At 37.4% G+C, this 27,493-nt stretch overlaps 1 pseudogene; it reads right to left on the bottom strand.

Moving 5' to 3' along the window:
• LOC144237481 (pyridine nucleotide-disulfide oxidoreductase domain-containing protein 1-like) overlaps positions 1 to 26,987 on the bottom strand; it is a 32,110-nt pseudogene extending 5,123 nt beyond the window's left edge.
• Positions 26,988 to 27,493: the final 506 nt, after the last annotated feature.

Genomic DNA, 27,493 nt, shown 5'->3' with positions numbered 1-27,493 from the left:
GCAGGGAATTTCTTCAGTCATGATTCCACAGGGACAGAAGAGGGTCATCAGGACCCCATAGGGTCATCATTTATCTACATGGTTTATACCTCAGTAATTATTTATTAATCTAGAGCTGTGCTGTCCAGTCTGGCAGACACTAGATACATGCAGCTATTTAAACTTAAGTGCTTAAGAGATATGTAGTTAGTGACGACCTAACTGGACACTGCAAAGTTTCAGAACACTTCTGTCCTCGCATAAAGTTCCACTGGACAGTGCTGATAAGTTTCTGAAAACAAACAAAAAGGAAAGTAACAGCCCATAATTCTTTTTAAGTTACAAGACATCCCAGTCTGTTCCGTCACTATATAATAACTTACCAAAAGGGAAAAATTATTTAACTGTCACAAAAAACTCTATGGTAACTTCTTATAGTAAAAAAGTTGGAAAGTCAGAAATTTAGATTTGCTACTAAAAACCACTCCTTTACCATCAGATGGACTGTTTGATAAGAAGACGTGATCACGGATGTTGGCTTACCTGCTGCCAGACTGGGCTGGGCTACCAGGATGCATTGCAGATGTCACCTGCCGCATAGATGTCAGAGACAGACATGTGCATATGATTGTCCACTTTCAGGCCACCATCTCCTCTACATCAAACTAAACAATGCTCCTTATGAGAATACATGGGAAGAGAAATGAGATGCCTTTGTCATTCTAAAGTAAAAGAACAAGTCACATTTTTATACCTTGGTATGCTGATCTTTAATGAGAAAGTAAAAAATAGCTGAAAGCTTAGACAACTCAGCTGAATTTCCAGGGAATCGAAATTCTACTAAGACAGACCAACTAAAAAATTCTTACTTTCAATATCAAGAACACTTAGTAACCATATGACTACCTCACTCATAATTACAATATTCCTGTTTTGTGAGCTTCAAATGTTAAAAGACAAAAAATTTAAAATAGTTTCTCTAAAAGAATCACTTGTAAGAATCCACAGGTGTCAGTCTCTTACCAACCTTTGTACAACTGAAATGCGCATTATGCCCTATCAGTGATGACACTTATGCTGGGATGTTAGCTGCTTAAGGACTTTAGGCAATAAGAAATACTGAAATCCAAACATGAATATGATCTAAACTGTTTTCACCTTCCTTAAATTACAGTTTTACACTAGAACAATGAACAGTTATTTATGGTGAAAATTAAATCTCATAAATATGAAAATATTCACAGCAGGACAAAAAAACTTCACCTTACATTGTTACCACCGAGAAAAGATTCTGTTTGGTGTAACTCCTGTAGCAAGGATAACGAAATCGCAGCCGTATACCTTTTCATTGGTCAATTCCTTTATTCTCCAACGTAATCACCATACGTTATCATAGCATTATGTGACTATAATGCCTAGAATAAAGAGTGAAAGAAAACAGCAGGAGAGTACTTTAAAACAACACAGCTTAATAATTTTTATAAGGCACATTTGCTCAAACATTGTAATATATATATGTAATACAATCAACATTGTCTCCTTGTTTTGGGAATACTTACAAAATTATGGCATTCTAAACTTTTCCTTCAAATTTAGACCTAGAACTTTTCTAACAAAGTACATTTAAATTGATAACCAGTTTATAATTTCTTTCTCTAAAAATATTAATACATTATACTCCAAAGAGTATAGTCCAACTACATTACTCATTTTTCAGTGTTCTTTCTTACTATTCTTAGTCAAACTAACATTAATTCTTCCCATGGAAAAATTCAATGAATTCAAAACAATGGAATATTATACACTAGTTTAGCTGATTCTATTTCTTCAAATTGTGGTAGTTCTCATAGGAGGTGTGGAACAGGAATTAGATCTGCTTCTTAGTCCCAAATTTACAGATTTTCAATCTGATTTGGGGGAAGTCACTTCGCCTCCGAGAGCATAAATGTCTTTTTAGTTTCTATTTGTTCTGATCTGCAAGATACTCTGACTCAGAGTTGTGGTTAAAACACCATGAACCCCATGTTAAGATGTGATGCTCTCTATACAAATTATTAGGGAACTTGAAGATTAAGTAGTGAAAAGGAAATGAGTTACATTATTAAATAACGGTTTCATGTTTCTTTTAAGTTTATTTTTGAAGGAGAGACACAGAGCATGAGCAGGGGAGGTGCAGAGAGAGAGGAAGACACAGAAATCTGAAGACAGGCTCCAGGTTCTGAGCTGTCAGCAAAGAGCCCAATGTGAGGCTCAAACTTACAGACCATGAGATCATGACCTGAGCCAAAGTCACACGCTTAACCGACTGAGCCATCCAGGTGCCCCTCATATTTACTTTTTATGTTCAAGTTTCCCTCCTTTTAAATTTGTGGTTATTGCATTTTTTCTTAATTACTTACTTTTATCAGTTGTGACTGACTGCTTATGATGATCTCTCAGAAAAGGCAAGGACTTTTTCTTGGAAATTTTAAATTCTTCCTGAAGGTAGATTTTCTTTACTTCACACATAGTTTCAATGTGAATCTTATGAGAAAACTAAAAGAAATAGTGGTCACCATAATACTTCCAAAAAGACTGACTTGGGTTACTGATGATAAAAAAAAAATTTACAATACACTTGTAGAAATATATCTGCATGTGCCCAACATGACAGAGTGTCAAACTATGTGAGGCAAAAAGTATTAGAACTGCAAAAAGAAATAGATGAATTCACTATCACAGGTGAAGACTTTAACACCCTTCTCTCAGAAATGGATGCATTTAGCAGGCAGACAATCAGCAAGAACACAGCTGAACTTCCCATACCATCAATCCGATGAAATGGAAAATCTGTCTCTAAATCAGAGGTATATATCTTTTTGTATTGTATTACGAACCCCATGAAGATCTAATAAAAAATTTGAAACATCCCCTCAGAAATAAACGCAAAGATATTTTAATCAAAAAAAAATATATGGAAGAAATAATTCTTGTAATACAAATGAAAACACAATGGATGCACATCTCAATTTTTGTTTGTGAAGGGAGTTAGAAGAAATCCATTCAGAACTTAGAACAAGTAGCTGCATTGACAGGTAACACGAAGGGCATACTTTTTAGTACAGCTTCACTGGTAATTACAAATACATTTTCTAAAAATGACAACTGCTAGAGACTATAAAAGCCTCTTGAGGGCAGGTCTATGTCGACATACTTACTATTATATCCCAGAACCTTAATAAAGTACCAAGTACGTAGGAGATAACATCACTGAACCAAACTGCTGAGGCTCTCAGTTTAAAAATACTACTAACCTTAGGATCTGAAGGTGCAGATCCTGATTTTGCATAATTTCTACCACAGAAATGAGATATAACACNCAACTTGACAATAAACTATTTGTAAAAACAAAACAAAACAAAAAACTCCGTGTATGCTTCTAACAGTATTTAAATATCATGCCCTTTTAAAAATTATTCAAAAACAGAAATAATAAATAAAATAAAAGCAAATCATCTTCTTATCCAATTAAGGTATTAAATGTGTATTTAGAATTTATCTAATAACCTTTAAATATTATACTGCATAGGAGGTGACCTTTAAGGAAAGATTAAAATAGGACAGGTATATTCACTGTAGAAATCTCTGTGCCTGGAGAATTAAAAAGAAGGGCAAGAGTCAGTTTTTGATGAATTAAATGACCACTTATCTTTTAAGGTAAGGAACCAGGCCAGCTGCTGTTGGTCCTATCCTAGCACGATGGATTTTTTTTTAATTTATTTCTAGGAGAGAGAGAGGGAGAGACAGCATGAGCAGGGGAGGGTCAGAGAGAGAGGGAGTCACAGACTGAAGCAGCCTGCAGGCTCTGAGCTGGCAGTCAGCACAGAGCCCGACGCGGGGCTCGAACCCACGAACCGCGAGATCATGACCTAAGCGAAAGTTGGACGCTCAACCGACTAAGCCACCCAGGTGCCCCAACACTATGGATTTTCAGTAAAGTGACCTAGCAGCTGTTGGACTATTTGTAACCAGTCCTCAACGAATGGTTCAGAATTTAAAGTTGCATCTAGACATGTTTAATTAGTATATGAACACATACCTCTTTTGTTCCTTTTTTTTTAATGCTTTATTTCTAGGGGAGAGAGAGAGAGAGAGACAGCGTGAGCAGGGGAGGGTCAGAGAGAGAGGGAGTCACAGACTCTGAAACAGGCTCCAGGCTCTGAGCTGGCAGTCAGCACAGAGCCCGACGCGGGGCTCGAACCCACGAACCGCGAGATCATGACCCAAGCGAAAGTCGGACGCCCAACCGACTAAGCCACCCAGGCGCCCCTCTTTTGTTCCTTTAAGATTCAAGCCTTCATGCTCATCAGGGTCTTGTCTTGGGAGACACTGCCCATATTGCCAGCATTACCTTTGGTTTGTGCTTCCTTTTTTCTTTCTGAAGAGATAAAACTCAATTCAAAATTCAAATGATATAAAAACTGCTAGGCAGAAGTATACTTGTGTTCTCAAGCTTTTAGGCGAGGTTATGATGCTCATATAGGATAAACTAACTTACAAGTATTGATCATTTTAATATTTTGTGATATAGAGCTATAAAACAAATAATTTTTAGATCAAGTGTTGAGTATAAATCATGTTATATACATGGTTAATATGAAGGGTAAGATCTGAAATAGGGTTTATAATACAAATCCTATAAAGAACTCCTACGACTTGGTAACAGAAATACAATCAAAATAAAACAAAGGCTGAGGACCTAAACATTTTTCCAAAGACATGCAGATGGTTAACAAGGACATGAAAAAGTGTTCAAAATCACTAATCATCAGATAAGTACAAATCAAAACTAAAATTTATACCTCACACCTGCCAGAATGGTTAGAATCAAAACGACAAGAAATTACAAGTGTTATCAAGGATGTAGAGAAACAAGATCCCTCATGCACTGTTGGTGGGAATCCAAATTAGTACAGCCACTATGAAAAATAGTATGGAGGTTCCTCAAAAAATTGTTAGAATTCCCATATCATCTGGTAACTCCACTACGGGGAATTTACCCAAAGAAAATGAAAACACTAACTCAAAAAGATGCATGTATCCCTATGTGAACTTGATTACAAGCAAGATAAAGAATCAACTCAAGTGTCCACTGATAGACTTATGGATAGAGAAGATGTGGTATGGATTTGTGTGCATGCATACACATACACACACACACACTCTAGTATTACTCCACCATGAGAAAAAGAATTAGAACTTGCCATCTGCAACATGGATGGACCTAGAGGATATTCTGCTAAGTGAAATAACTCAGAGAAAAACAAGTACCATATAATTTCACTCATACGTAGAATTTAATAAACAAAGAAAAAAGAGACTCAAACCCACTCAAAAACTGAGAATTGGTGGTTGCCAGAGGGGTGGTGACTGAGGGGATGTGTGGAATAATGGGGATTAAGAGTACACTTATCATGATGATCAGAGTAATGCACAAAATTGTTGAATCATTTTACTGTACACCTGAAAGTAATATATGTTAATTATACTTCAATAAAAATTTTACAGAAAATACAGGCAAGTTAAACTTGAAAATTAGACAACAACAACAACAAAAACCCAATACACAGCAGAAGCAGACTCAGATATAAAATAAACTGGTGGTTGCCAAGAGTAGGGAACTGATGCACAGGACAAACAGGTGAATGGGATTAAGAAGTATGAACTCCCAGTTATAAGTCATGGGGATATAAAGTACACCAAAGGAAATATGGTCAATACTGTAATAACTCGATACAGTGACAGACAGTAACTAAACCTACCGAGATAGTCACATCATGATGTATATAAATACTGACTCACTATTGTACACGTGAAATTAGTATATGCGAGTTATAAGTCAATTAAAAAATTAGCCAGGTTTTAAACATTTTGTCAATTTTTAGCACCCTCAAAACATACACAATTTTTTGAATTTTATTAAGCCAAAAGTTAAAAATTAAAAAAAAAGCTCAAATAAAAACTTAGATTTGTATTTCTTTTTTATTCATTGCATTTTTTGTAAAATTACCTTAGTTGCTGTCCAGCTGTACCACCTGTTTGCAAAGATGCAGATGGGCTGGTTCATTTACTTTAAATTTTCAGTTTTAATTATACACACTTTTTTCATTTTTAAAAAAATCCTAGAAAAAGGCTCCTGGATGGCTCAGTTAGTTAAGCATCCAACTTTTGCTTTCACCTCAGGTTATAATCTCAGGGTTCATGGGACTGAGCCCTGCACTGGACTCCAAGCTCACAGTCAGAGCCTGCTTGGGATTCCTTTCTCTCTCTCTCTCTCTGTCTCTCTCTCTCTCTCCATCTCTCTCTGCCCCTGCCCCATTTGTGCTCTCTCCCTCTCAAAATAAATAAACTAAAAAAAAAAAAATCCTGGAAATTCTAAATCCTGTGAGATATAGAAATTATCTATATCTGTCTCTCAGCTGTTGTATTTTACTCTGTACTTATAGCCTTTTTCTATATGGCTAACAACAGTTTCATCTGTGAACTAATGAACTAGATGCAACATTTAACCTTCAGTTGTGTATCTGGTTCTTTTATGCACAATTTAACCTCTGGTTTTTCAGCAATGAGCTTTGAAGTCAAGAATTCAGCTGCACCTGCATCGAAGAATGTATTCCCAATAGCTGTATCTTTAATGGCTCCAATGACTTCACAGCCTTCAATTTCATACCTAAAAGGAATATTAAAGTTACTCAGAGCAATTTAAAAAGGATGAGTAGGAATCTTTTTTTTTGTAATAACAACGGTCTCCGAAGGCAAAAGTAGACAAAGCATTTTAAGGCAAACAGAAATGATTTTAAGGAGGAATGTAATATTCTCAAGATAAGAGCTAAAGTAGAATAAATAATAACTGAAATTTAACCAGTTTATTTTAAAGAACATGAAAATGACAAACATGTTTAACTATCAGGTACAATTTCATTACAATGAGCATCACTTCTAAGTGTTCAATTTCTCCAACACAATTACTGTATGAATGTTCTCCAGGGTTCCCAAGAGTGAGCAGTGCTTTGCTGATGTGGTTATAGTATAATCAATAATGGGTGAATGGACCCAAGGTATATGGTTACAATACTGACAACAGCTTACTCTTTGGTAACAAATATTTTGTGCACTCAAAGCACAACATTATAGAAGGAGATAGAAAAAAGAAAGAATCAGAGTTATTAACTAAAATTTTAACTTTGTTATATAAAGGAACCATTACCCTGCAATCAGTAATTCCCTTCACCTCAATAATTTCCAAGCCATCCAGCCAAGGAAACATCCAGTTCACAGAAAAATCAAGGAAGAAAGGAATGGCCATGGTGTAGACAGGCCGTCACCATCAATGAGACAGCTGGGGCTCCTGCGGATCTGCTGTTTTATCTCCAGGTTTAGTCACAGAGAATGTGGTTTGCTTAATATTCATTTCACCAAGTTCCTGAAGTCCATTATATTTTTCTGCTATTATTGTTTTGGTACCACTGATGAGCTGAGACAATCATAGATAAACAGGATATATGGTCATCCTAACTATACTAGGATTGTGTGTTAAGAACTTTTAACATTTACTTATGGTACAAAGTATTGCCATGTTTATTTCACAGACTTCTATATATAACATAACACATTGACTTTTCAATGCTAATTAATAAGTAAATGGTAGAAAGAAACATTTAGTACATCTGAATTCAGGTCACCTGATGTACATGCTCTGTGGTAATTGCTCCCTTATGGCAGAAAAAATATTTAGTTACTAAATTTCAAATTATTTGGTCAATATTCTATTTTATGTTGCTCAGATCATACAAGATTGCTGATTAGCAGATAGAATACAGATTAATAAATGTCATACTCTAATTTACATATAGGGATATAATTATTATGAAACAATTTCCTTATTAGCTTTTATTAAGAAATTCCTCTATTTTTTTTGAAATCTTAAAGTAATATAAGAGTATAACACATTATCAGTATAGCTTAAAGTACTGATGCTTGACCAGTAGGCCACAATTATAAGTAACTGCAAGTAACATCTATATATGCCCCACCTCACAGGACGCCCTTAGCTTATGAACCATGCCCTCGGCAATTTGCATTACCATGGAGGTAGTATCATCATACATAGCAGAAATACTTTGATTTTTAAGACTACTTTCAAAAAATAAACAGTGAGGTATTACAGTTTTTTTGAAATTATTAAAAAAATATCTGAAAAAGAAAGATTAACTTACACTACCAGAGAAGAAAACAGAGGTAGTGACTGATATAAAAGTACACTGAAGAAAATCAGTAGCAGCCTCAAGGGAACATGAGGGCTGTTAAAGAGAAGAAAGGGTTTGTATAGGTCACTTTTCATCATGAGATAACAAACACCTGATCACTCAGTGGACCTAAGCTGAGACAATTGCATGATATGCAGCTTTTCTTAAACTATTTATTCAATATAAAATTCTAAGTTTTGTCCAATTATATAGTCTTCTAGCTCCAACTTCAAGAAAATCAGAGATTACAGGAGGGGGCAAAATGGTGGAGAAGTAGGGAGCTCCGTACATTGCACTCGCCCCCATATCTCACACGGAAAAGATCTGAAGCCATAGGAAACCTTACAGAACCCAAGAGATTGGGGGAAAAAGGGCGCAGAATACACTGAGAAAGCCTTCTAACGTGAGTGCGAACTGGGGAAGATAAAATCGGGCCGGGATCGGAAGCTCCAGGGACGGGGCGATCCCCGCCTGCGAGGAGTCAGAGGGGAAAAAACAGAGTCTGAAACCACTCAAGACATGGTCCCTGTCGCTGGGAAACAAAAACTTCCGTAGGGGCACAGAAGGACCGTGCGCGCTAAATCCCTGCATGCCAGGTCCCCGCATGCCAACTCTTCCCGGAGGGGCTGTGCGTGCGGACCACTTCTTTGTACTCCTGGCTGGCTGGACCCTTAGAGGAGCTGCGCGCCTCCACGCCATTGTGCTCCTGGCTGGCCAGACTCCTGGAGTAGCAGTGCGCGTGCGTACTGAGCTTCGGCGCTCCTGGCTGGCTGGAACTCTAGAGGGAAGGCGAAGAGCTTAAAAACTGGGAGATTTGCCCGAGAGTCCGGGTTTCGGGTGACGAGACACAGAGGGACCTGGTTTCCCTCTCTCCAATGGCCCAGCGTGCCCCACAGGCAAACCCCCGCCCATGCTCCCCAACCCTACCCAGAGGAAAAGAGAGCAGCGATTCTGGCTCCATCCCAGGAATAGGCAAGAGGCTTGGAATTGCCCAGAGGGGATCACCTGCGAGGTTGTGACTACAGCAATTTCAGTGGAGCGCGCGAATGGATTTTGGAACTAGACCTGGCCTGGGTTAAAGAGCGCAACCCACTGTGGCTGCGCCCCGAGCACAGGGAGTTTACACACCCAAAAAAGCGAGGTGCAGTGCTTGGTTCAAGAAGGGACTGGAGCGCCGCCACTCTTCCCCCACAACCGCCAAGGCAGAACTCCTGCCTGAAGCATTGGATCACACCACGCCCATCCCTGCTTGAGAGCTGCCCTCCCCCTGCATTTTTTTTTTTTCCTCAGAACAATGACCTGATTAACTCTGGTCACCAGCTTGCTTAAACAGTCACATTTAGTCCATTCTGTAGTTGTAAATTCTACACCTACTGACCTTTTCATCTCTTTCCCTCAGAGGTAATTAGACTATATAGTTTCTCTGGATAACACCAGCATCCTTCTCTCACCTATCCAACCATTTTCCACCCTTTAGCTCTCCAAAAAATGCTTCTTATCCCTTCTGCCTGTTCATTCTATTTCCAATTTTGCCTCATCCCCGCCCTGTCTTCGCTCTCTTTCTCTATGCTCTTCAACCAGCACTGCATACACCCGGCTATTTTTAATTGTAGCAGTGAAATCCAGTTACATGCTTTAAACCGTTCTTTGTCCATCGGTTTTCTTCTTTTTTACTTTTCTTTTCTTCTTTTGATCTTTTTATGTATTTTTATATGTTCTATTATACGCCTTCCCTCCTCCATCTTTTCTCTTAACTTTTTTGTTTTCCCTCTCGGTTTGCATGTTAGTTGGATTTGCCTGTGCGTTTGTGTGCCTCTGCTCCCTATTTGTTTGTCTGTCAGTCTTCTTCTCCAGGGCTACCTCAATAAACAAGCAAAAGTACACATGGTGGAGAGTCCCAAATATCACTACGAGTAGGAAAATAAAATAACAAGGTCTAAACAAGAGAGACCAAGAGATACCATTCAAAAATCACTCTCTGAAAGGATAGGCCCTGGACAGTCAAAGAGTTTTCTTGGGTATAGCAGCACTCACAGGTGCAGAGAGCATAACAAGTCGTTAAAACAAGAGCCAGAAAGCTAACTAAAATGACGAAATGAAAGAGCTCTCCTCCAAAGAAATTCCAAGAAAAATTGACAGCTAATGAACTGCTCAAAACAGATATAAGCAGCATAACTGAACAAGGTTTTAGAACAACAAACATAAAATTAATAGCTGGGCTTGAAAAAAGCATAGGGAATATCAAAGAAACTATGGCTACAGACAACATGGAGATAAGAATAGGCATGATGAATTAAAAAATGCGATAAATGAGATACATAATAAATTAGAGGCCACCAATACACGGATTGAAGAGGCAGAAAGGAGAATAAATGATTTAGAAGACACCATTATAGAAAAACAAGAAGCTGACCAAAAAAGAGAAAAACTGATCCAGGAACACGAAAGATGAGTTTGAGAGCTCAGCGATACGGTCAAATGCAACAATATCCGTGTCATAGAAATCCCAGAAGAGGAAAGAGAGGGAAAGATGATGAAGGGGTCCTGCAACAAATTATAGCAGAGAACATCCCCGACCTGGGGAAGGAAGTAAACGTGGGAATACAAGAGGCTCAGAGGACTCCCCTCATACATAATTTGAATCAATCTTCGGCATGGCATATCATACTAAAAATGGCAAAATAAAAGAACAAAGAGAGAAGTTTGAAAGCAGCTAGGGAGAAAAGGGCCCTAACATACAAAGGGAAACCTATCAGAGTGGTGACAGACCTATCTACTGAAACTTGGCAGGCCAGAAAGGAATGGCAGGAGATCTTCAATGTGATGAACAGAAAAAATATGCAGCCAAGAATCCTCTATCCAGCAAGCCTGTCATTCAAAATAGAAGGAGAGATAAAAGTCTTTCCAAATAAACAGAATTTGAAATAATTTGTCACCACTAAGCCAGCCCTAGAAGAAATCCTGAGGGAGACACTCTGAAGGAAATGTTGCAGGAAAAAGATACCAGAGACACCACCACAAACATGAACCCCACAAAAGACACAAAGGCTCTAAACCCACATATTTCAATAATAATACTGAATGTAAATGGACTGGACGCTCCAATCAAAAGACATAGGGTAGCAGAATGGATTAAAAACAAAATCCATCTATTTGCTGTCTACAATAATCTCATCTTAGACTGGAAGATACCTTGAGATAAAAAGTAAGGGGATGGAGAAAAATATATCATGCTACTGGAAATCAAAAGAAAGCTGGAGTAGCTATACTTATATCAGACAAACTGGACTTTAAAGACAATAACAAGAGATGAAGAAGGGCATTACATAATAAGTACAGGGTCTATCCATCAGGAAGAACTAAAAATCATAAATGTCTATGCACCGACTATGGGAGCACCTAAATATATAAAACAATTAATCACAAACAGAAATAAGCTTATAGATAATAATGTGCTAATAGCAGGGTACTTTAATACCCCACTTACAGCAATGGATAGGTCAACCAGACAGAAAATCACTAAAGAAATAATGNCTAAACCCAGTAGAAGAAGAGAAATAGTAAAAATCAGAGCAGAAATAAACAACATAGAGACCAAAGAAACAATTGAACAGATCAATGAAACCAAGAGTTGGTTTTTTGAAAAAATAAACAAAATTGACAAACCTGTAGCCAGGCTTCTCAAAAAGAAAATATAGAGCACCCAAATAGACAAAATCATGAATGAAAATGGACTTATTACAATGAACCCCTCAGAAAGACAAGCAATTATCAGGGAATACTATGAAAAATTATATGCCAACAAATAGGACAACCGAGAAGAAATGGACAAATATCTTAACACACACTCACTACCAAAATTCACATGGGAAGAGATAGGAAATCTGAACAGACCCATAACTAGTGAAGAAATCGAATCAGTTATGAAAAATCTCCCAACAAATAAGAGCCCTGGACCTAATGGCTTCCATGGGGAATTCTACCAGATGTTTAAAACAGAATTAACACCAATTCTTCTCAAGCTATTCCAAAAGTAGAATTCGAAGGAAAACTCCTGGACTCATTTTATGAAGCCAGCATCACTCTGATTCTCAAGCCAGACAGAGATCTAGCAAAAAATGAGAACTACAGTCCAATATCCTTGATGAATACAGATGCAAAAATCCTCAAGAAGATATTTGCAAATCGAATCTTACAACACAAAAAGAATTATCCACCAAGATCAAGTGGGATTCATTCCTGAGTTACAGGGCTGGTTCAACATTCGCAAATCAATCAATGTGATACATGACATCAACAAAAGAAAAGATGAAAACCATATGGTCCTGTCAACAGATGCAGAAAAAGCATTTGACAAAATACAGCATCCCTCTTAATAAAGACTCTAGAGAAAATTGGGATAGAAGGAAACTACTTAAACATCATAAAAGCCATCTATGAGAAGACTTCAGCTAACATCATCCTCAACGGGGAAAAACTGAGAGCTTTCCCCCGAGATCAGGAACACAACAGGGATGTCCACTCTCACCACTGTTGTTTAACATAGTGCTGGAAGTCCTAGCATCAGCCATCAGACAACGAAAGGAAATCAAAGGCATCAGAATTGGTAATGATGAAGTCAAATTTCCACTATTCACAGATGACATGATACTCTACTAGAAAACCCAAAAGACTCCACCAGAAGCCTACTAGAACTGATGCCTGAATTCAGCAAAGTCGCAGGGTACAAAATCAGCATACAGAAATCGGTTGCATTTTTATACACCGATAATGAAGTAACAGAAAGAGAAATCAAGAATCTGATCCCATTCACAATTGTACAAAAAAATATAAAATACCTAGGAACAAAACTAACCAAATATGTAAAAGATCTGTATGATAAAAACTATAGAAAACTTATGAAGGAAACTGAAGAAGACACAAAGAAATGGAAAAACATTCCATGCTCATGGATAGGAAGAATAAATATCGTTAAAATGTCATTACTACCAAAGCAATCTACATAGTCAATGCAATTCCAATCAAAATTGCACCAGCATACTTCTCAAAACTAGAACTATCCTAAAATTTGTATGGAACCACAAAAGACCCCAAATAACCAAAGTAATATTGGAGATAAAGCCAAAATGGGAGTTATCACCATCCCAGACTTTAGCCTCTACTACAAAGCTGTCATCATCAAGACAGTATGGTATTGGCACAAAAATAGACACATCGACCAATGGAATAGAATTGAGAACTCAGACCTGGATTCAAAGGTATACAGCCAACTAATCTTTGACAAAGAAGGAAAGAATACCCAATGGAAAAAAGCCTCTTTAACAGATGGTTTTGGGAGAACTAGACAGCAACATGCAGAAGAATGAAATNCTGATGACTCATGGGTGTGGGGGGGAGGGGAAGGGGTGATGGGCATGGAGGGGGGCACTTGTGGGGATGAGCACTCGGTGTAATATGGAAACCAACCTGACAATAAACTATTGGGAAAAAAATCAGGAATAAATATTTTAAGATTGGTCATTTCTTAATGTAAGAAAATTTTCCAATGTAAATAATAATAGTATTATGTTACACATTTGATGATAGCTGATGGAGAAAATTTGTCATGTGCCTCCTTCCTGGACCTGTTTTTTGACTCTCTAGTTTTTTTTCCTCTGTTCTCCACACAATGCCACAAACTTCATAATTACAAAAATGACTGCCATCTCTAGTATTCAGGCAATCTAGGAGGTCTTAGAATCTTCCACTGGGAATCACCATTGTGTCAAAAAGAGGAGCGAAAACCTAGTCTTAGAGTTAGAATGGACAGAGCTTTGGCAAATTCATTATTTTGATTCAAATCTGTCATCTTTGTAGTTGGACTCCACTTTCTGCCCTAAAACTGTCCAGACTATTTCATCTCAGCCATCCACTTGGAGGTAAAATCATAAAGAAAATGTATGCTCTATAGACAATAATATCAGGATATTTATTCCTCAATGTTCTTTAAACTTGAAATATCATCTCAAGATAGTATTTCATATTAATTGATGGGTTCACATTTTCCAACTACCAAAAAAACAAGAGCTGCGAGTACCACATATCTTGGAATAGGGAGTCAAACAGATTTTGGGTTTCATGGGCCCAATGGGAGCAATGTAAATGAGTGAAGCAGGTTGAGTTTAAACAATAAAAACGGTAGAGACTGTGACTAGAAATCTCTAAAGGTGTGCACATTTAAATTGTTTTTCAATATAGTACATGCTTACCACACACATATATGGGTCACATCTGTCCAGTCACCTGTGTGACCCCTTGAGACCTAAAACCTTCCCTAAATTCATGTGTTATGACCTTTCTATAACTATGAATTCCATGAAATTTATATTTATAAAAATATAAAGTTGACTTTCTTCTTGAAAATCTATGAAAAACAATTCTATTTATCTTTGAATTTCAGAATAATAAGATGTTTTTCAATCTGCCAATAAGGATGAGTCATAGAGCAGTATTTAAATAATATTTTAAAATATATGGGGCACCTGGGTGGATCAGTTGGTTAAGCATCCAACTTCGGCTCAGGTCATGATCTCACGTTTCCTGGGTTCTAAGTCCCGCATCGGGCTCTGTGCTGACAGCTAGCTGAGAGCATGGAGCCTCTCTTCGGATTATGTGTCTCCCTCTCTCTCTAACTCTCCCCAGCTTGCGCTGTCTCTGTCTCTCTCAAAAATAAATAAAAAAAATTAAAAGTATTTAAATATTTAAAAATATATACTTACACTAGTTCAAGTGCAATGCCACCATTTCCCATGACCATTTTCTTTTAGCTTTAGTAAGCGGTTTCTGAAATTCCTATATTAAAAAGAAAATGAGATAGTGTTTTGTAATAGTGGGCAATACCTGAAGAAAGGTTTCACTGATAATATTCTTAATATGTTAAGAATTTTACCTCATTTACAAAGGAAGAAAAATCTCATTTTCCAACTCTGCCAGGTCACACCTTCCAATATTACAAATGCTTTCCTCTATATGTCACACAAGCTGTCTTTATAGCAATACCTCTTCTGAGTTTCCTTACTTTTAAGTCATTACATTTAGAATATTTCAGAATTTCAGCAGGAGGCACTACTTCCAGTTCATCACATTCCTAACTACTTGATCAAATCATTTACTAACATGATACTGATCTGTATCCTACATACAAGTTATGTTGACACTTCCTTGGAGTCACTCAACACTTAAAACTTACAGGAGTGAGAAGCACAACAGCTTGGTGGTTACGAATCCCTGGCGTTACTGGGGCGCCTGGGTGGCTCAGCTGGGTAAGCGTCCGACTTTGGCTCAGGTCATGATTTCACGGTTCGTGGGTTCGAGCCCTGCGTTGGGCTCTGTGGTGACAGCTAGCTCAGAGCCTGGAGCCTGTTTCAGATTCTGTGTCTCCCTCTCTCTCTCTGACCCTCCCCTGCTCGTACTGCCTCTCTCTCAGAAATACACAAAAACATTAAAAAAAAAAAAAAAAAAAGAATCCCTGGCGTTACTAATTGCCCCCAGTTAGTAATGTGGCTAAGTTGCTTAACCCCTCTGTGCCTCAGGTTCTTCAATATAAATGGAAGCAAGTAATGGCTATATTTCTTTAGGTCCCTGTAAGCATTAAGATAATGTAAATAAAGCTGTTAAGAGCAGGCACAATAATGTCTAACATTTAAAAAAATGCTACTTTCTCATCATAAGACAATTAATTGATGCCTCTACCCCCCTCTTCTTCTGCCTCCCAGAAAAAAATATCACAATGAGCTTAGGGAAGCCATGGTCATTTTTATGGCAGTTTTGAAAGTACAGAATAGTCCCACTGGTTCAGGATGACATCTGAATAGCTATATTTCCTCTTTCTACCATGTCAAGTTACCACTTCTATTAAGCTCATCCAAAAAATTTTTGTAATATTTAATAATCACTGAAATTGACTTGTTTAAAATTCTACTAGGAAAAAAAAACTTAAATTAATTTTAGTCAGTCTTTCTCTGAGGACAGTAAATAAGAAAGATCTGTTAAAAGCACTGGACGTGGAGATGAATGGCTTGATTTAAATTGTACTTCTGATAACTTTATAGGTATTTTAGTATAGGTAAATAATTAACCTCTTCATCAGAGTTTCCTATTTGTACGGTGGGAGTAATACTGTCACACAGGATTATCAAAAGTAGTCAGTGAGTTCATGTATGTAGGCAGCCCAGCTGGAACACAGCTATGCTCATGGTTTGTAGGATGCTGGGCTCTGCACTGACAGAGTGGACCCTGCTTGGGAATTTCTCTCCTCTCTGCCCCTCACCTGCTCTCTCTCTCTCTTTCTCAAATAAATAAGCTTTAAAAAAAGTTTTATATTAATAACAGGCTGAACGAAAACATCAATTTCAATAATATAAAATATTATTAATAAATATAAAATTATCACCTTAGGGACAGACCACAACAATATGCTAGAGGTAAGACTGGAAACCAGGAAGAGCTTCTTGGCAAGAAGGGTCAATAAACCCTGAAGCCCTGCAGTAAATTATCAGAAGAAGTTGTAGGAGGTTCCCCACAGTAACTACCTTACTGGGATAGTTTACTATGGTTCTTGAGCAGAACAACAAACCAAACAAATTTCTGTTCTGGGATTCTGTCATGATTCTGTACCACAAAGGTCTTCTGAATAAACTTCTTTGCTAAGGAGTAAGTTCAGTAAGTTTGGGATATGCTTTACCTTTGTAGGAAAAGACTGCTACATTATTTAGGCTACAAATCATATACTCCTGATCAAAATACAGTACTGGATGTGTGTATAATGTAAGTTATAACCTTCAGCTCAGAGCCTGGAGCCTGCTTCGGATTTTGTGTCTCCCTCTGTCTGCTCTTTCCCTGCTTGCACTCTCTCTCAAATAAATAAATAAACATTTAAAAAAAAACGANAAAGAAAAATATCTTCTAGAGGTGCCTGGGTGACTCGGTCTGTTGGGCATCCAACTTTAGCTCAGGTCATGATTTTGCAGCTCATGGATTTGAGCCCTAACTCGGGATATGTGCTGACAGCTCAGAGCCTGGAGCATGCTTTGGATTCTATTTCCCCCTCTCTCTTTGCCCCTCCCCTACTTGTGCTCTCTTTCTCTCTCAAAACAAACAAACATTAAAAAAAAAATCTTCTTACGTGTTCTTTACTCTTCAGTTGCTTTACTCCAGATTCTATGACCTTAATGTTGGGAAAGCGATTTTCTAACATGGTGTTCGGTTGCTCTTCAACATCAAATTCCTCCAATACTTTAGATACCTATATGAGATCGAAAAGGTAAAAATGTACATTTTCAAAAAAATATTTCCTTTTAAGAATTTTAAATAATGAAAATATTTTAATTTCTTTTTATAGACTACTTTATGTTCATAAAACAAGAAAGTCAGCCAATTGCAGTATATACAGTGAAAAAATGGCTAATTCTTATTTTAAGGCTTGAACTCAAATAACAGTCCTACACTCAGGCAAGTCAGCCAAGTCACTGCACCTTAGTTTCCTAGCCTGGAAAATGAGGGCTAACTCGACTTACTTCTGCATATTTTAATTCTACAACTTGTTTATTTCTGCATCCTTATAGTTTTCTCTGTCCACTTACTAGCTAACTTTATTGTGATCCAATCTTTGGACTCCTATTATTCAAAACCATCAGCATCCATTTGGACTCACTTTTCCCATGCAGCCAAGACTCTGTTGTAAATCATTTCATGTTTTGCCCTCTTTTACTTTCTTGCTGTCCTGTCTTTAACCATTCATTACCCTGAAGACTCACAAACATAGACTGCATGACCTGCCTTCTCCAGTTCTATACTCAGTCTGTGGTGAAAGGACCACATCGTGAAGACTAGTATTTGACCTCAGCTGCCCCCTTACTTACTGCTTGAAAGACCTACTATATGGCCCTAGCTGCTCTCAAACCTTTCAGTCTCAAGACCCCTTTATACTCTTACAATGAAGTGGAGACTTCAAAGAACTTTTGTCTGTGTGAGTTAAACTCCGTGATATTTACTATATTAGAAATGAAAACTGAGAAAAATTGAAAACATTTCTTAATTCACTTAAAAGAATAAAATTTTATTTTTATTTGTCTTTAAAATTAAGAATAAATCCAATACATATTAAACAGATATAATATCATTTTAGTAAGAGTAACATTTTTTCCCAAAACAAATTAAGTGAGAAGAATGGCACACAAAAATTTATTTTACATTTTTACAAATCTCTTTAATGTCTGGTCTTAATAGATCTGCTTTTGCATTCAAACTGCTTCTACATTCTGCACCTGCATTCAAACTATTACAATATGTTAACTGGTTAAAACATATGAAGACAGTTCAGCCTCGAAGAGATGTGCAGCCTTTCCGGAGAACTGTGTATTCTTCTTTGATATTACACTAAAACTGAACAAGTGTGGTTTCTTAACGATTAGCTGCATGTAGATTTTGAAACCATATCAATGAATTTTTCATACTCTACTACTGTGAAATCCATTGGTCTATCCTGCACTTTGAATGGATCTTGTAACATCTCATTCATCATCTGGACAACAGCGGCTCACTAAGTTATGGAGATCTTCCAAATGTTAATACATTTCAACTCACTAAAATATCAAAAAACCATATTCATTATTATCACCAACAATCTCATCAGAGAAGTCTTTAAGTACCATGAGGTTCACAGTGAAGAATGGGAGTTTTCCAAAATTGATTTTGGCCTGGAAGCTCTAATTTTGTTACATTGGCAACAAATACCGTCACTTGTTTTCACTCATTTTCCAATTATGAATTACTTTAGTTTGTCAGTTGTTCTTTCAATTAAAATTGGTATTCCACAAAAAGGGTAATTAGTACCTCTTGCCAACTCAGCAACTGCACAACTGCTTTTCCTTCCTAGTCCCATACACAGAACAGGTGCTGTATGCATACATCCCATTTCATCATATAGAACATTAAAAAGACATGCACAGAAAAGTCAGGATTTAATAAAATTACTATTTTTTACTGGCTTTAATTTATTTAACTGAATGCCTGGCAGTGAAGAATATAATAACCACTAGTTCACCCACCAAGCGTTTTTTACCATCAGTGTTTAGCGTTAATGTAGTGACAAGACTACCATCTAAGTAACATCTTCCATCCCTCAGTGATTTTTTTTTAATGTTTATTCATTTTTGAGAGATGGAGAGAGACAGAGCATGAGTAGGGGAGGGGCAAGAGAGAAACGGTAAGACACAGAATCCAAAGCAGGCTCCAGGCTCTGAGCTGTCAGCAAAGAACCTGATGCAGGGCTTAAACTCACTGACTAGGAGATCATAACCTAAGCCGAACTTGGACGCTTAACTGACTGAGCCACCCAGGCTACCCTTCGGTGGTTTTCCTAAGTGTTCACCATTCTAAAGCTTCCCAAACATATTTCATCCTCAGCATTCCCAGCAAATCACCTTACTTCTTGGCTCAAAGAGACTACTAAGAACTCATGACTTCTTTCCTACTGTCTGTACACTGCTGTACTCCAGTCCACCTTCCTTGACCCATTTCTACCTTTTTAGGGTGAATCCAGTAATCTGTGCTCTATATCCCATCACCTCTCACCTCCTCAGGACTCCTTCCTTATTATGTACTCCTCGTTTTCCTTCATCTTCACCCTTTCCTACTGGTTTCAAAATCTCAATAGGTAAACATGCTAAAGTGTTTTCCACCTTAAAAGAATAAAACTCAGGGCACCTGGGTGACTCAATGTATTTAAAATATTTAGAAGAGTGGTGCACAGCAAGTACTCCATAAATAACATGTCATTATTAGTAGTCTTTTTACTCCTTTAGAAATTACACAAGCCATGAAAATATGTTAACATTAAACAAATAAATAATACCCAATATAAAATAAAATGTCCCTCTTACTTTTCCCTGAATCTCACATCACCCCACCACGACTGCCATCTCCCAACTCCAGAGATGACCATTAGTGACTTTTTGGTGTATGTTCTATACTTTCAATCTGTCTTCTGGGTGCTTACCACACTGGCTGATATCTAGATGTTCAATAAATGATAAAAAAGATGCAATTTCCTACTTCTGAGTAATAAGAATAACTGACATTTGCATGTTTGTTATTCCAGTGCACTTTCACATATATATCTTAAACTCCCAACCTTGTTAAAGTAAACAAGGAAGATATTATCCTAACATTACAAGTGAAAGAACTTAGATACAGAGATTTGCCAAGTGTACACAGCCAGTAAATAACAGTGAGGCCTAGAATCCAATATTGTTTTTCTTCTATTGTACAAAATTTACAAAATTAGAAAAAAACTGAACTCAAGTCTTATAATTCTGGAATAGTTACATCGAATTAAGTATTCCAGAAAAACACTTATAAGACCTAGTTATCCATCTTTCTCTTATGTATGTGGTCCTAGCCTATAATTGAATGTATTTTTTTCCTATTAGAAATTAATAGCTACAATTTGTTCTCTAGTTCTCCCAATCCCTCAAGTCCTTTGGCCGTACCTGTGTAGTAAGATATCATATATATCTCTAAGCAAGTTATAAAGGAACAAGATATCACACTAAATTACCCTTAGTCCTAGGGTTTTACAACATGAGAAAGTTTTATTTTATTATCAGGATATAAAGGAAAACTTGTATTAAAGACTATAGTAGTCTTTACTGAAGTATGAGAAGAAATACTTAGTGAAGTATGATTTACTTATTTTTTTTGCATAGTCATTATAACATTCATAGTTAGAGGACTATGGTATATGCATTATTTATAAATACACACACACACACATATTACAAGATCAGTCAAAACTTTTTAACAGGTGAGGTAGCGGATCAAAAATGTTTAGAGATCACTCTCCTATGACATCAGGACCCAAATGATCTTAGACTCCTAATGTAATGTTATAACGTGTGCAATATAAATTCATGGAACTACAAAGTGTCCTAAGATGCTTATTACACATCTGAAACATTGTCTACAGGTGTAAACTTGGCTGAAAAGAACTCTTCTGATGTGCAAACACACATTTATACACATACTACTACTTATAATAATTACATATATGTATTTGTATTCATATTGACATTTGCATAGCATTTTTCCTCAAAAGAACTTTATTTAAAAATTTCTGAAAAGTAATTCTGAGGGGGAGGAAAAGATACAAAAAACAAGACTAGAAATTCAACATCAGTTGGGTGCTTTTGGTATTTAACATAATTCTTTTTCCAAGTTTATTTTGAGAGAGAAAGGAGAGGGCAGAGAGAGAGGAAGAAACATAACCAGGCTGCACAATGCCAGTGCAAAGCCAATATAGGGCCCAACTCACAAACTGTGAGATCATGACCTGAGCCAAAATCCAGTCAGACACTTAAAGGACTAAGCCACCCAGATGCCCTGGTATTTAACATAATTCTAAACTTTAGGCTTTGATTTGAACATGAACATCAGGTGACCTGTGTGGCTCAGTTGGTTGGGCATCTGACTTTGGCTCAGGCCATGATCCTGCGGTTCGTGGGTTCGAGCCCCGTGTCGGGCTCTGTGCTGACAGCCAGAGCCTGGAGCCTGCTTTGGATTCAGTGTCTCCCTCTCTCTCTGACCCTCCACAGCTCACACTTTGTCTCGATCTGTCTCTCTCTCTCAAAAATAAATAAACATTAAAAAAAATAAAATTAACATCAAAAGCACATTTGTCATTTTAAACGTTTAAAAACTATAAACACACTCTGTGCTAGGGAAATTATTGAAATTAAAAAATAAATATATGACTAAGAAAGTTATTCTTGAAATATGTAACTGCTTTAATAACAGGAGAAGCTGTTACCAGGAGATTATCTTCTGTTGGAAAGTGAATAGCCAACTTATTTTAAAAAAAAAAAGTTGGGAGAAAAATTTTCATAAATAACTTTAGGTATTAGTACATACGCCATGGGGGTGAGACAGGGATAATGCAACTTTAATGATGTTATTAACCCAGGAAACTAAAACATCACTTTTTTTCGTCTAAAGGTCTCCATTATTCTTGTCTTGTTCCTATTTATGGGGTAGTGGTGACTAATGTTCAACTCTGATACTGATAAGATGAATACATTTATAGTAGACACTAACAAAAACCTTCTGAACAAGAAAAATGATACAAAGAGGTATTCCTTACTATCTTATATACCAATGTAAAGTTGTCATGCAGAGAATGAGAAGAAAATATCTTCCTAATTAACAGTTAAACCAACTTCTATTTCTTTTAAAATAATATTTTCATTTCCCTTCAGTGGGATGAAATTACAGTAAATCCTTACTAAACAATACTCAGAATCTTAGTCTGACTTTTCCCAAGCGTTTTGCATTCCTATTCTGCCTCTTCAAATGCATAACCATTATATAGTGGGAAAACAAAACCATTTTAGTATTAGCTTCAATAGAATTTAGAGGCTTAACTTGCTATTTTTTTCCATCATTTTCCTCTGGCTACAACCTCTCTTTCACTTTAAACTTCTTTTTTTTTTTAAATTTTTTATAGTTTATTTATTTTTAAGATAGAGAGAGATAGAACATGAGTGGGGGAGGGACAGGGAGAGAGAGAGGGAAACACAGAATCTGAAACAGGCTCCAGGCTCTGAGCTGCCAGCACAGAACCCAGTGTGGGGCTCAAACACATGAACCATGAGATCATGACCTGAGCGGTAGTCAGACGCTTAACCGACTGAGCCACCCAGGCGCCCCTTCACTTTAAACTTCTTGAAAGAATTTTCTTAAATCACATTCCGGTTCCTCAACTCCATCAATTTCTATTTCTTTCTCTATTATACCATTAAAACTGAGCATATTCAACCAAAAAATAACAACAAACACAACAACAAACTATTAGAAAAAAAAATGAATTTGGTTAAACTACAGGATACAAAATTGACACACAGAAATTGGTCAAGACTTTATATACTAATAACAAGCTATCAGAGAGGAATTAAGAAATCAATCCCATTTATAACTGCATCAAAAAGAACAAAATATCTAGGAATAAAATTAACCAAAGAAGTGAAAGATCTGTACTCTGAAAACTATCAGCCACCGATGAAAAAAATTGAAGAAGACATAAAAATGCAAAGATCTATCATGCTCATGGACTGGCAGACTTAATACTGTTAAAATGTCCATACTACCCAAAGCAATCTACAGATTCAATGCAGTGTCCATCAAAATACCAATAACATTTTTCACAGAACTGGAACAAAGAATCCTAAAATTTGTATGAAACTGCAAAAGACCCCAAACAGCCAAAGGAGAAAAAAGAACAAGGCTGGAGGTATTATGCTTCCTGATTTCAATTCATACTACAAAGCTGTCATAATCAAAACAGTATGGTACTGGCACAAAAACAGATACGAATTTTAATGGTATGGAACACAGAGCCTAGATATAAGTCTACACATAGATGGTCAATTAATCTATGATAAAGGGGGCAAGAATATACAGTGGGGGGGGGAGGCGCGAGTCTCTTCATAAATGATGCTGGGAAAACTGGACAGCTTACATGCCAAAGAATGAAACTGGATCACTGTCTCATACAAAACTAAAGTGAAAATGGGGTGCCTGGGTGGCTCAGTTGGTTAAGTGTCCGACTTCGGCTCAGGTCATGATCTCATGGTTCATGGGTTCGAGCCCCGTGTAGGGCTCTGTGCTGACAGCTAGCTCAGACCCTGGAGCCTGCCTCACATTGTGTATCTCCCTCTCTCTGACCCTGCCCTGCTCGCTCGTGCCCTCTCTCTCTCTCTCAGAAATAAATTTAAAAATTTAAAAATATAAAAAAATAAAGTCAAAATGAATTAAAGACTTGAATATAAGACTTGAAACCATAAAACTCCTAGAAGAAAACATATGCAGTAAGCTCTTTAACACCAGTCTTAGCAATATTTTTTGAACCATTTTCCTCAGACGAGGTAAAACAAAAAGGTAAAGGTTTAAAATAAACAAAAGAAATTATATCAAACTAAAAAGATTTTGGAGAGAGAAGAAAACCATCAACAAAACGGAAAGACAACCTACTGAATGGGAGAGGATACTTGCAAATCATACATCCAACAGGGGTTAATATCCAAAATACATTAAAAACTTACACAACTTAATATTTTAAAATGGGCAGAACTTGGATAGACATTTTTCCAAAGAAGACAGATGGCCATCAGATACATGAAAACATGATCACTATCACTCATGCAAATCAAAATCACAATGAGATAACACCTCACACCTGTCAGACTGGCTACTATAAAAAAGACAAGAAATAACAAGTGTTGGTGAGGATGTGGAGAAAATGGAACCATTATACACTGTTTTTGAGAATGTAAATTGGTGCAGCCACCATGGAAAAGAGTACAGAGGTTCCTCAAAAAATTAAAAAAAGAAATACCATATGATCCAGCCATTCTAGTTCTAAGTATTTATGGGAAGAAAACAAAAACACAACTCAGAGATATATGAATTCCTGTGTTCACTACAGCATTATTTACAATAGCCAAGATATAAAAGCAACCTAAGTGTCTACTGAGAAATGAATGGACAAAGAAGATGTGGTATAAATATATTCAATGAAATATTATTCAGCTATAAACGAAATCTTGCCCTTTGTGACAACATGAATGGACCCAGAGGGTATTATGTTAAGTGAAATAAGTCAGAGAAAGATAAATATCATATGATTTTACTTATCTGTGGAAAACAAAAAAACAAAGCAAACAAAAGAGATTCATAGATACAGGAAACAAATATTAACAGTGTGGAAAGGGATGGGGTTGGGGGGAGGAAGAAAGCAAAATAGGTTAAAGAGATTAAGAGGAACAAAGTTCCAGTTATAAAATAAGTAAGTCATAGGGATGTAATGTCCAGCATAGGTAACACAGTCACTACTGTAATTACTGTGTGTAGTGATGGGGGTAACTATGCCTACTGACATGATCATTTCATCAGAAATATCCAATCACTATAATGTACCCCTGATGAATATTGTATGTGAATACTTAAAAAAAGGAGCATCTTGAATTCACTTCTACACCCTTAAAATCCACTTAATTCTTTTTAATACCAACTTATTTGAACTTCCTATAATATTTGATATCACTCTCTCCATCTTTCTTCTCTTTGTATACTGTTATTTCCCCACTTTGTTCTCATTGCTATACCTGGCCTCAGAATTTCTTTATACCATTAAATTCACCTTCCAGTTGGCCTTCCAGTCTCATTTCAACCATCTGCCCCTGCCCCAAAGACACTGGAGCTAATCACCTCTCAAAATATTTCATTTTATCACATTACTTCATTGCTTGAAATCATCTCACTAATTGCAAGTTCTTGCTAAGCGCTTTTTTTATAATTTAATTTTTTACTTTACTTTAGAAACAGAGCACAAGGAGGAGAGAGCAGCAGAGGGAGAGAGAGAATCCTAAGCAGTCTCCACGCTCAACATGTAGCCTGCTATGGGGCTCAATCCCATGGCTGTAAAACCATGACCTGAGCTGAAATCAAGAGTCAGACATTCAACTGCATGAGCCAACCAGGCGCCACGCTTGTTAGTTAGCAAGACTGGTGTCTACCAACCTTCCCAGCTTCATCTCTGGTCACCTCCCCAAGCATCAAATTCTTTAAGTTTTGCTGCTCTCAGTAGTGCCATGCTGTTCTACCTGAGATCATATCCTTGCCTCTCTTTGGACCATCTAGTTTTTCTTATCCACTTGGTGAGCTTTTATTCATTTTCTATGCTGAGACAAAAGGATACCTCCCCTAATTCATGCCCTATCAACTCCTCAGACCCCCTGAAGCTGGCAAACACACTGATGAAATCATTTATTTACATGTCTCTTTCACCAGATTAGCGTTCCTAAAAAGAAGGTACCCTGCTCTGCTTATAACTGATTACTCAGCCCTTATAGTACAGTACCTGAATCACAGGTGTTTACTTGCTGAAAAAATGGAAAATACACATCTAAAGATTAAAAGTTTGAAAGCAATTCTGAATTTCCTGCACTACTTTTGTGACTTCAATGACTGCTTATGTTTACTTTATATAAACATGTATATATTTGGTCTGATTATTCACTATAATTAGAAAAGCATTCCCCAGCTGCATTTAATCCCTTGTTGGCTGTTTCACAAAACATCACTACAGATGAAATCTCTTCTATCTTGTGGTTCAAAGTATAGGAAACTACATAAGAGTTTGTCAATTATTTACAATGAACTAAGGATCTGGCACCTACCTGAAGGCTGAATTCAATCAGCTAATGAACAAAGGAGGCTGAATTTTCTAACCAACTATTTACCAGTTTTAAGCCCTCTTTTCTGTTCTAGCATAACTAGCACCAGAGTCTGGTTCAGTCAGCTTTGGGGTCCCACCGGCCAACAACTGCTCCCCACTCCCCCTCCCTACGCCTAAAGTGAAGCTTGCGAGGTACTAAGAACTGCGTACAGGAGCCTCCAGCAGTCTCTTAATTTCTGGGAGCAAGGAGTGCGGGGGCGGGGAGAAAATAGCAGCCAAAGAGGGGAAGAACAAGGTGGGGGCGGGAGGGTGCCTTGAGCGCCACCGCGCGGGATCAGGGAAGACGAAGAACTGTCTGCGCGTCAACCTACCTGCTCAGCACAGGTGACACCCGCGATGGCACCGCCAACTACTACAAACTTCCCCGCCTTTGACAGAGGGCGCGCTGCCTCCATGACCTCAGAATCCTAGTGATTTACTGGCAACCGGTGGGCGAACCTCCAGAGTTCGTACTCTGAGAACGGAAGTCAAGCTGGACGGCAACTTCCGGTGCGGGCGCCGGCGCCTGTTCTTGAGGCTCGAGCTGCGGGTACCCAGCAGCTCATACTTAGTGTCCTCGCGTATCCATTTAGGTCCGCCTTTCCACAGTACAAAGATGTCTCTTTGGTTCCAGGGTTTCTTTTTACTGTTACTACACCTGAATAGAATTTTGACACATGGGTTTGATAAAGAGAAGACCAAAACAAACAAACAAACCCAAAAACAAAAAACAAAGGAAAAAAATCAAACAAAAATAAAGTAAAAAGATGAGTCGCCAAGAGAAGAGTGACAAACTGTCTAAACACAGATCAAGAGTTCTCATAGGACAGGGCGCTCTCAGAATAAATGAACTGCCCTGAAGTTTTCACTACTGGTTCTTCAAGGAATTTGACATAGTGACAGTTTTAAACTATTACGGCAT

The sequence above is a fragment of the Crocuta crocuta genome, unplaced genomic scaffold, assembly GCF_008692635.1.
Source record: "Crocuta crocuta isolate KB4526 unplaced genomic scaffold, BGI_CrCroc_1.0 scaffold276, whole genome shotgun sequence".
Classification (NCBI taxonomy): Eukaryota; Metazoa; Chordata; class Mammalia; order Carnivora; family Hyaenidae; genus Crocuta; species Crocuta crocuta.
Note: the sequence above shows the minus strand (reverse complement) of the source record. Positions and strands in the feature narration are given on the sequence as shown.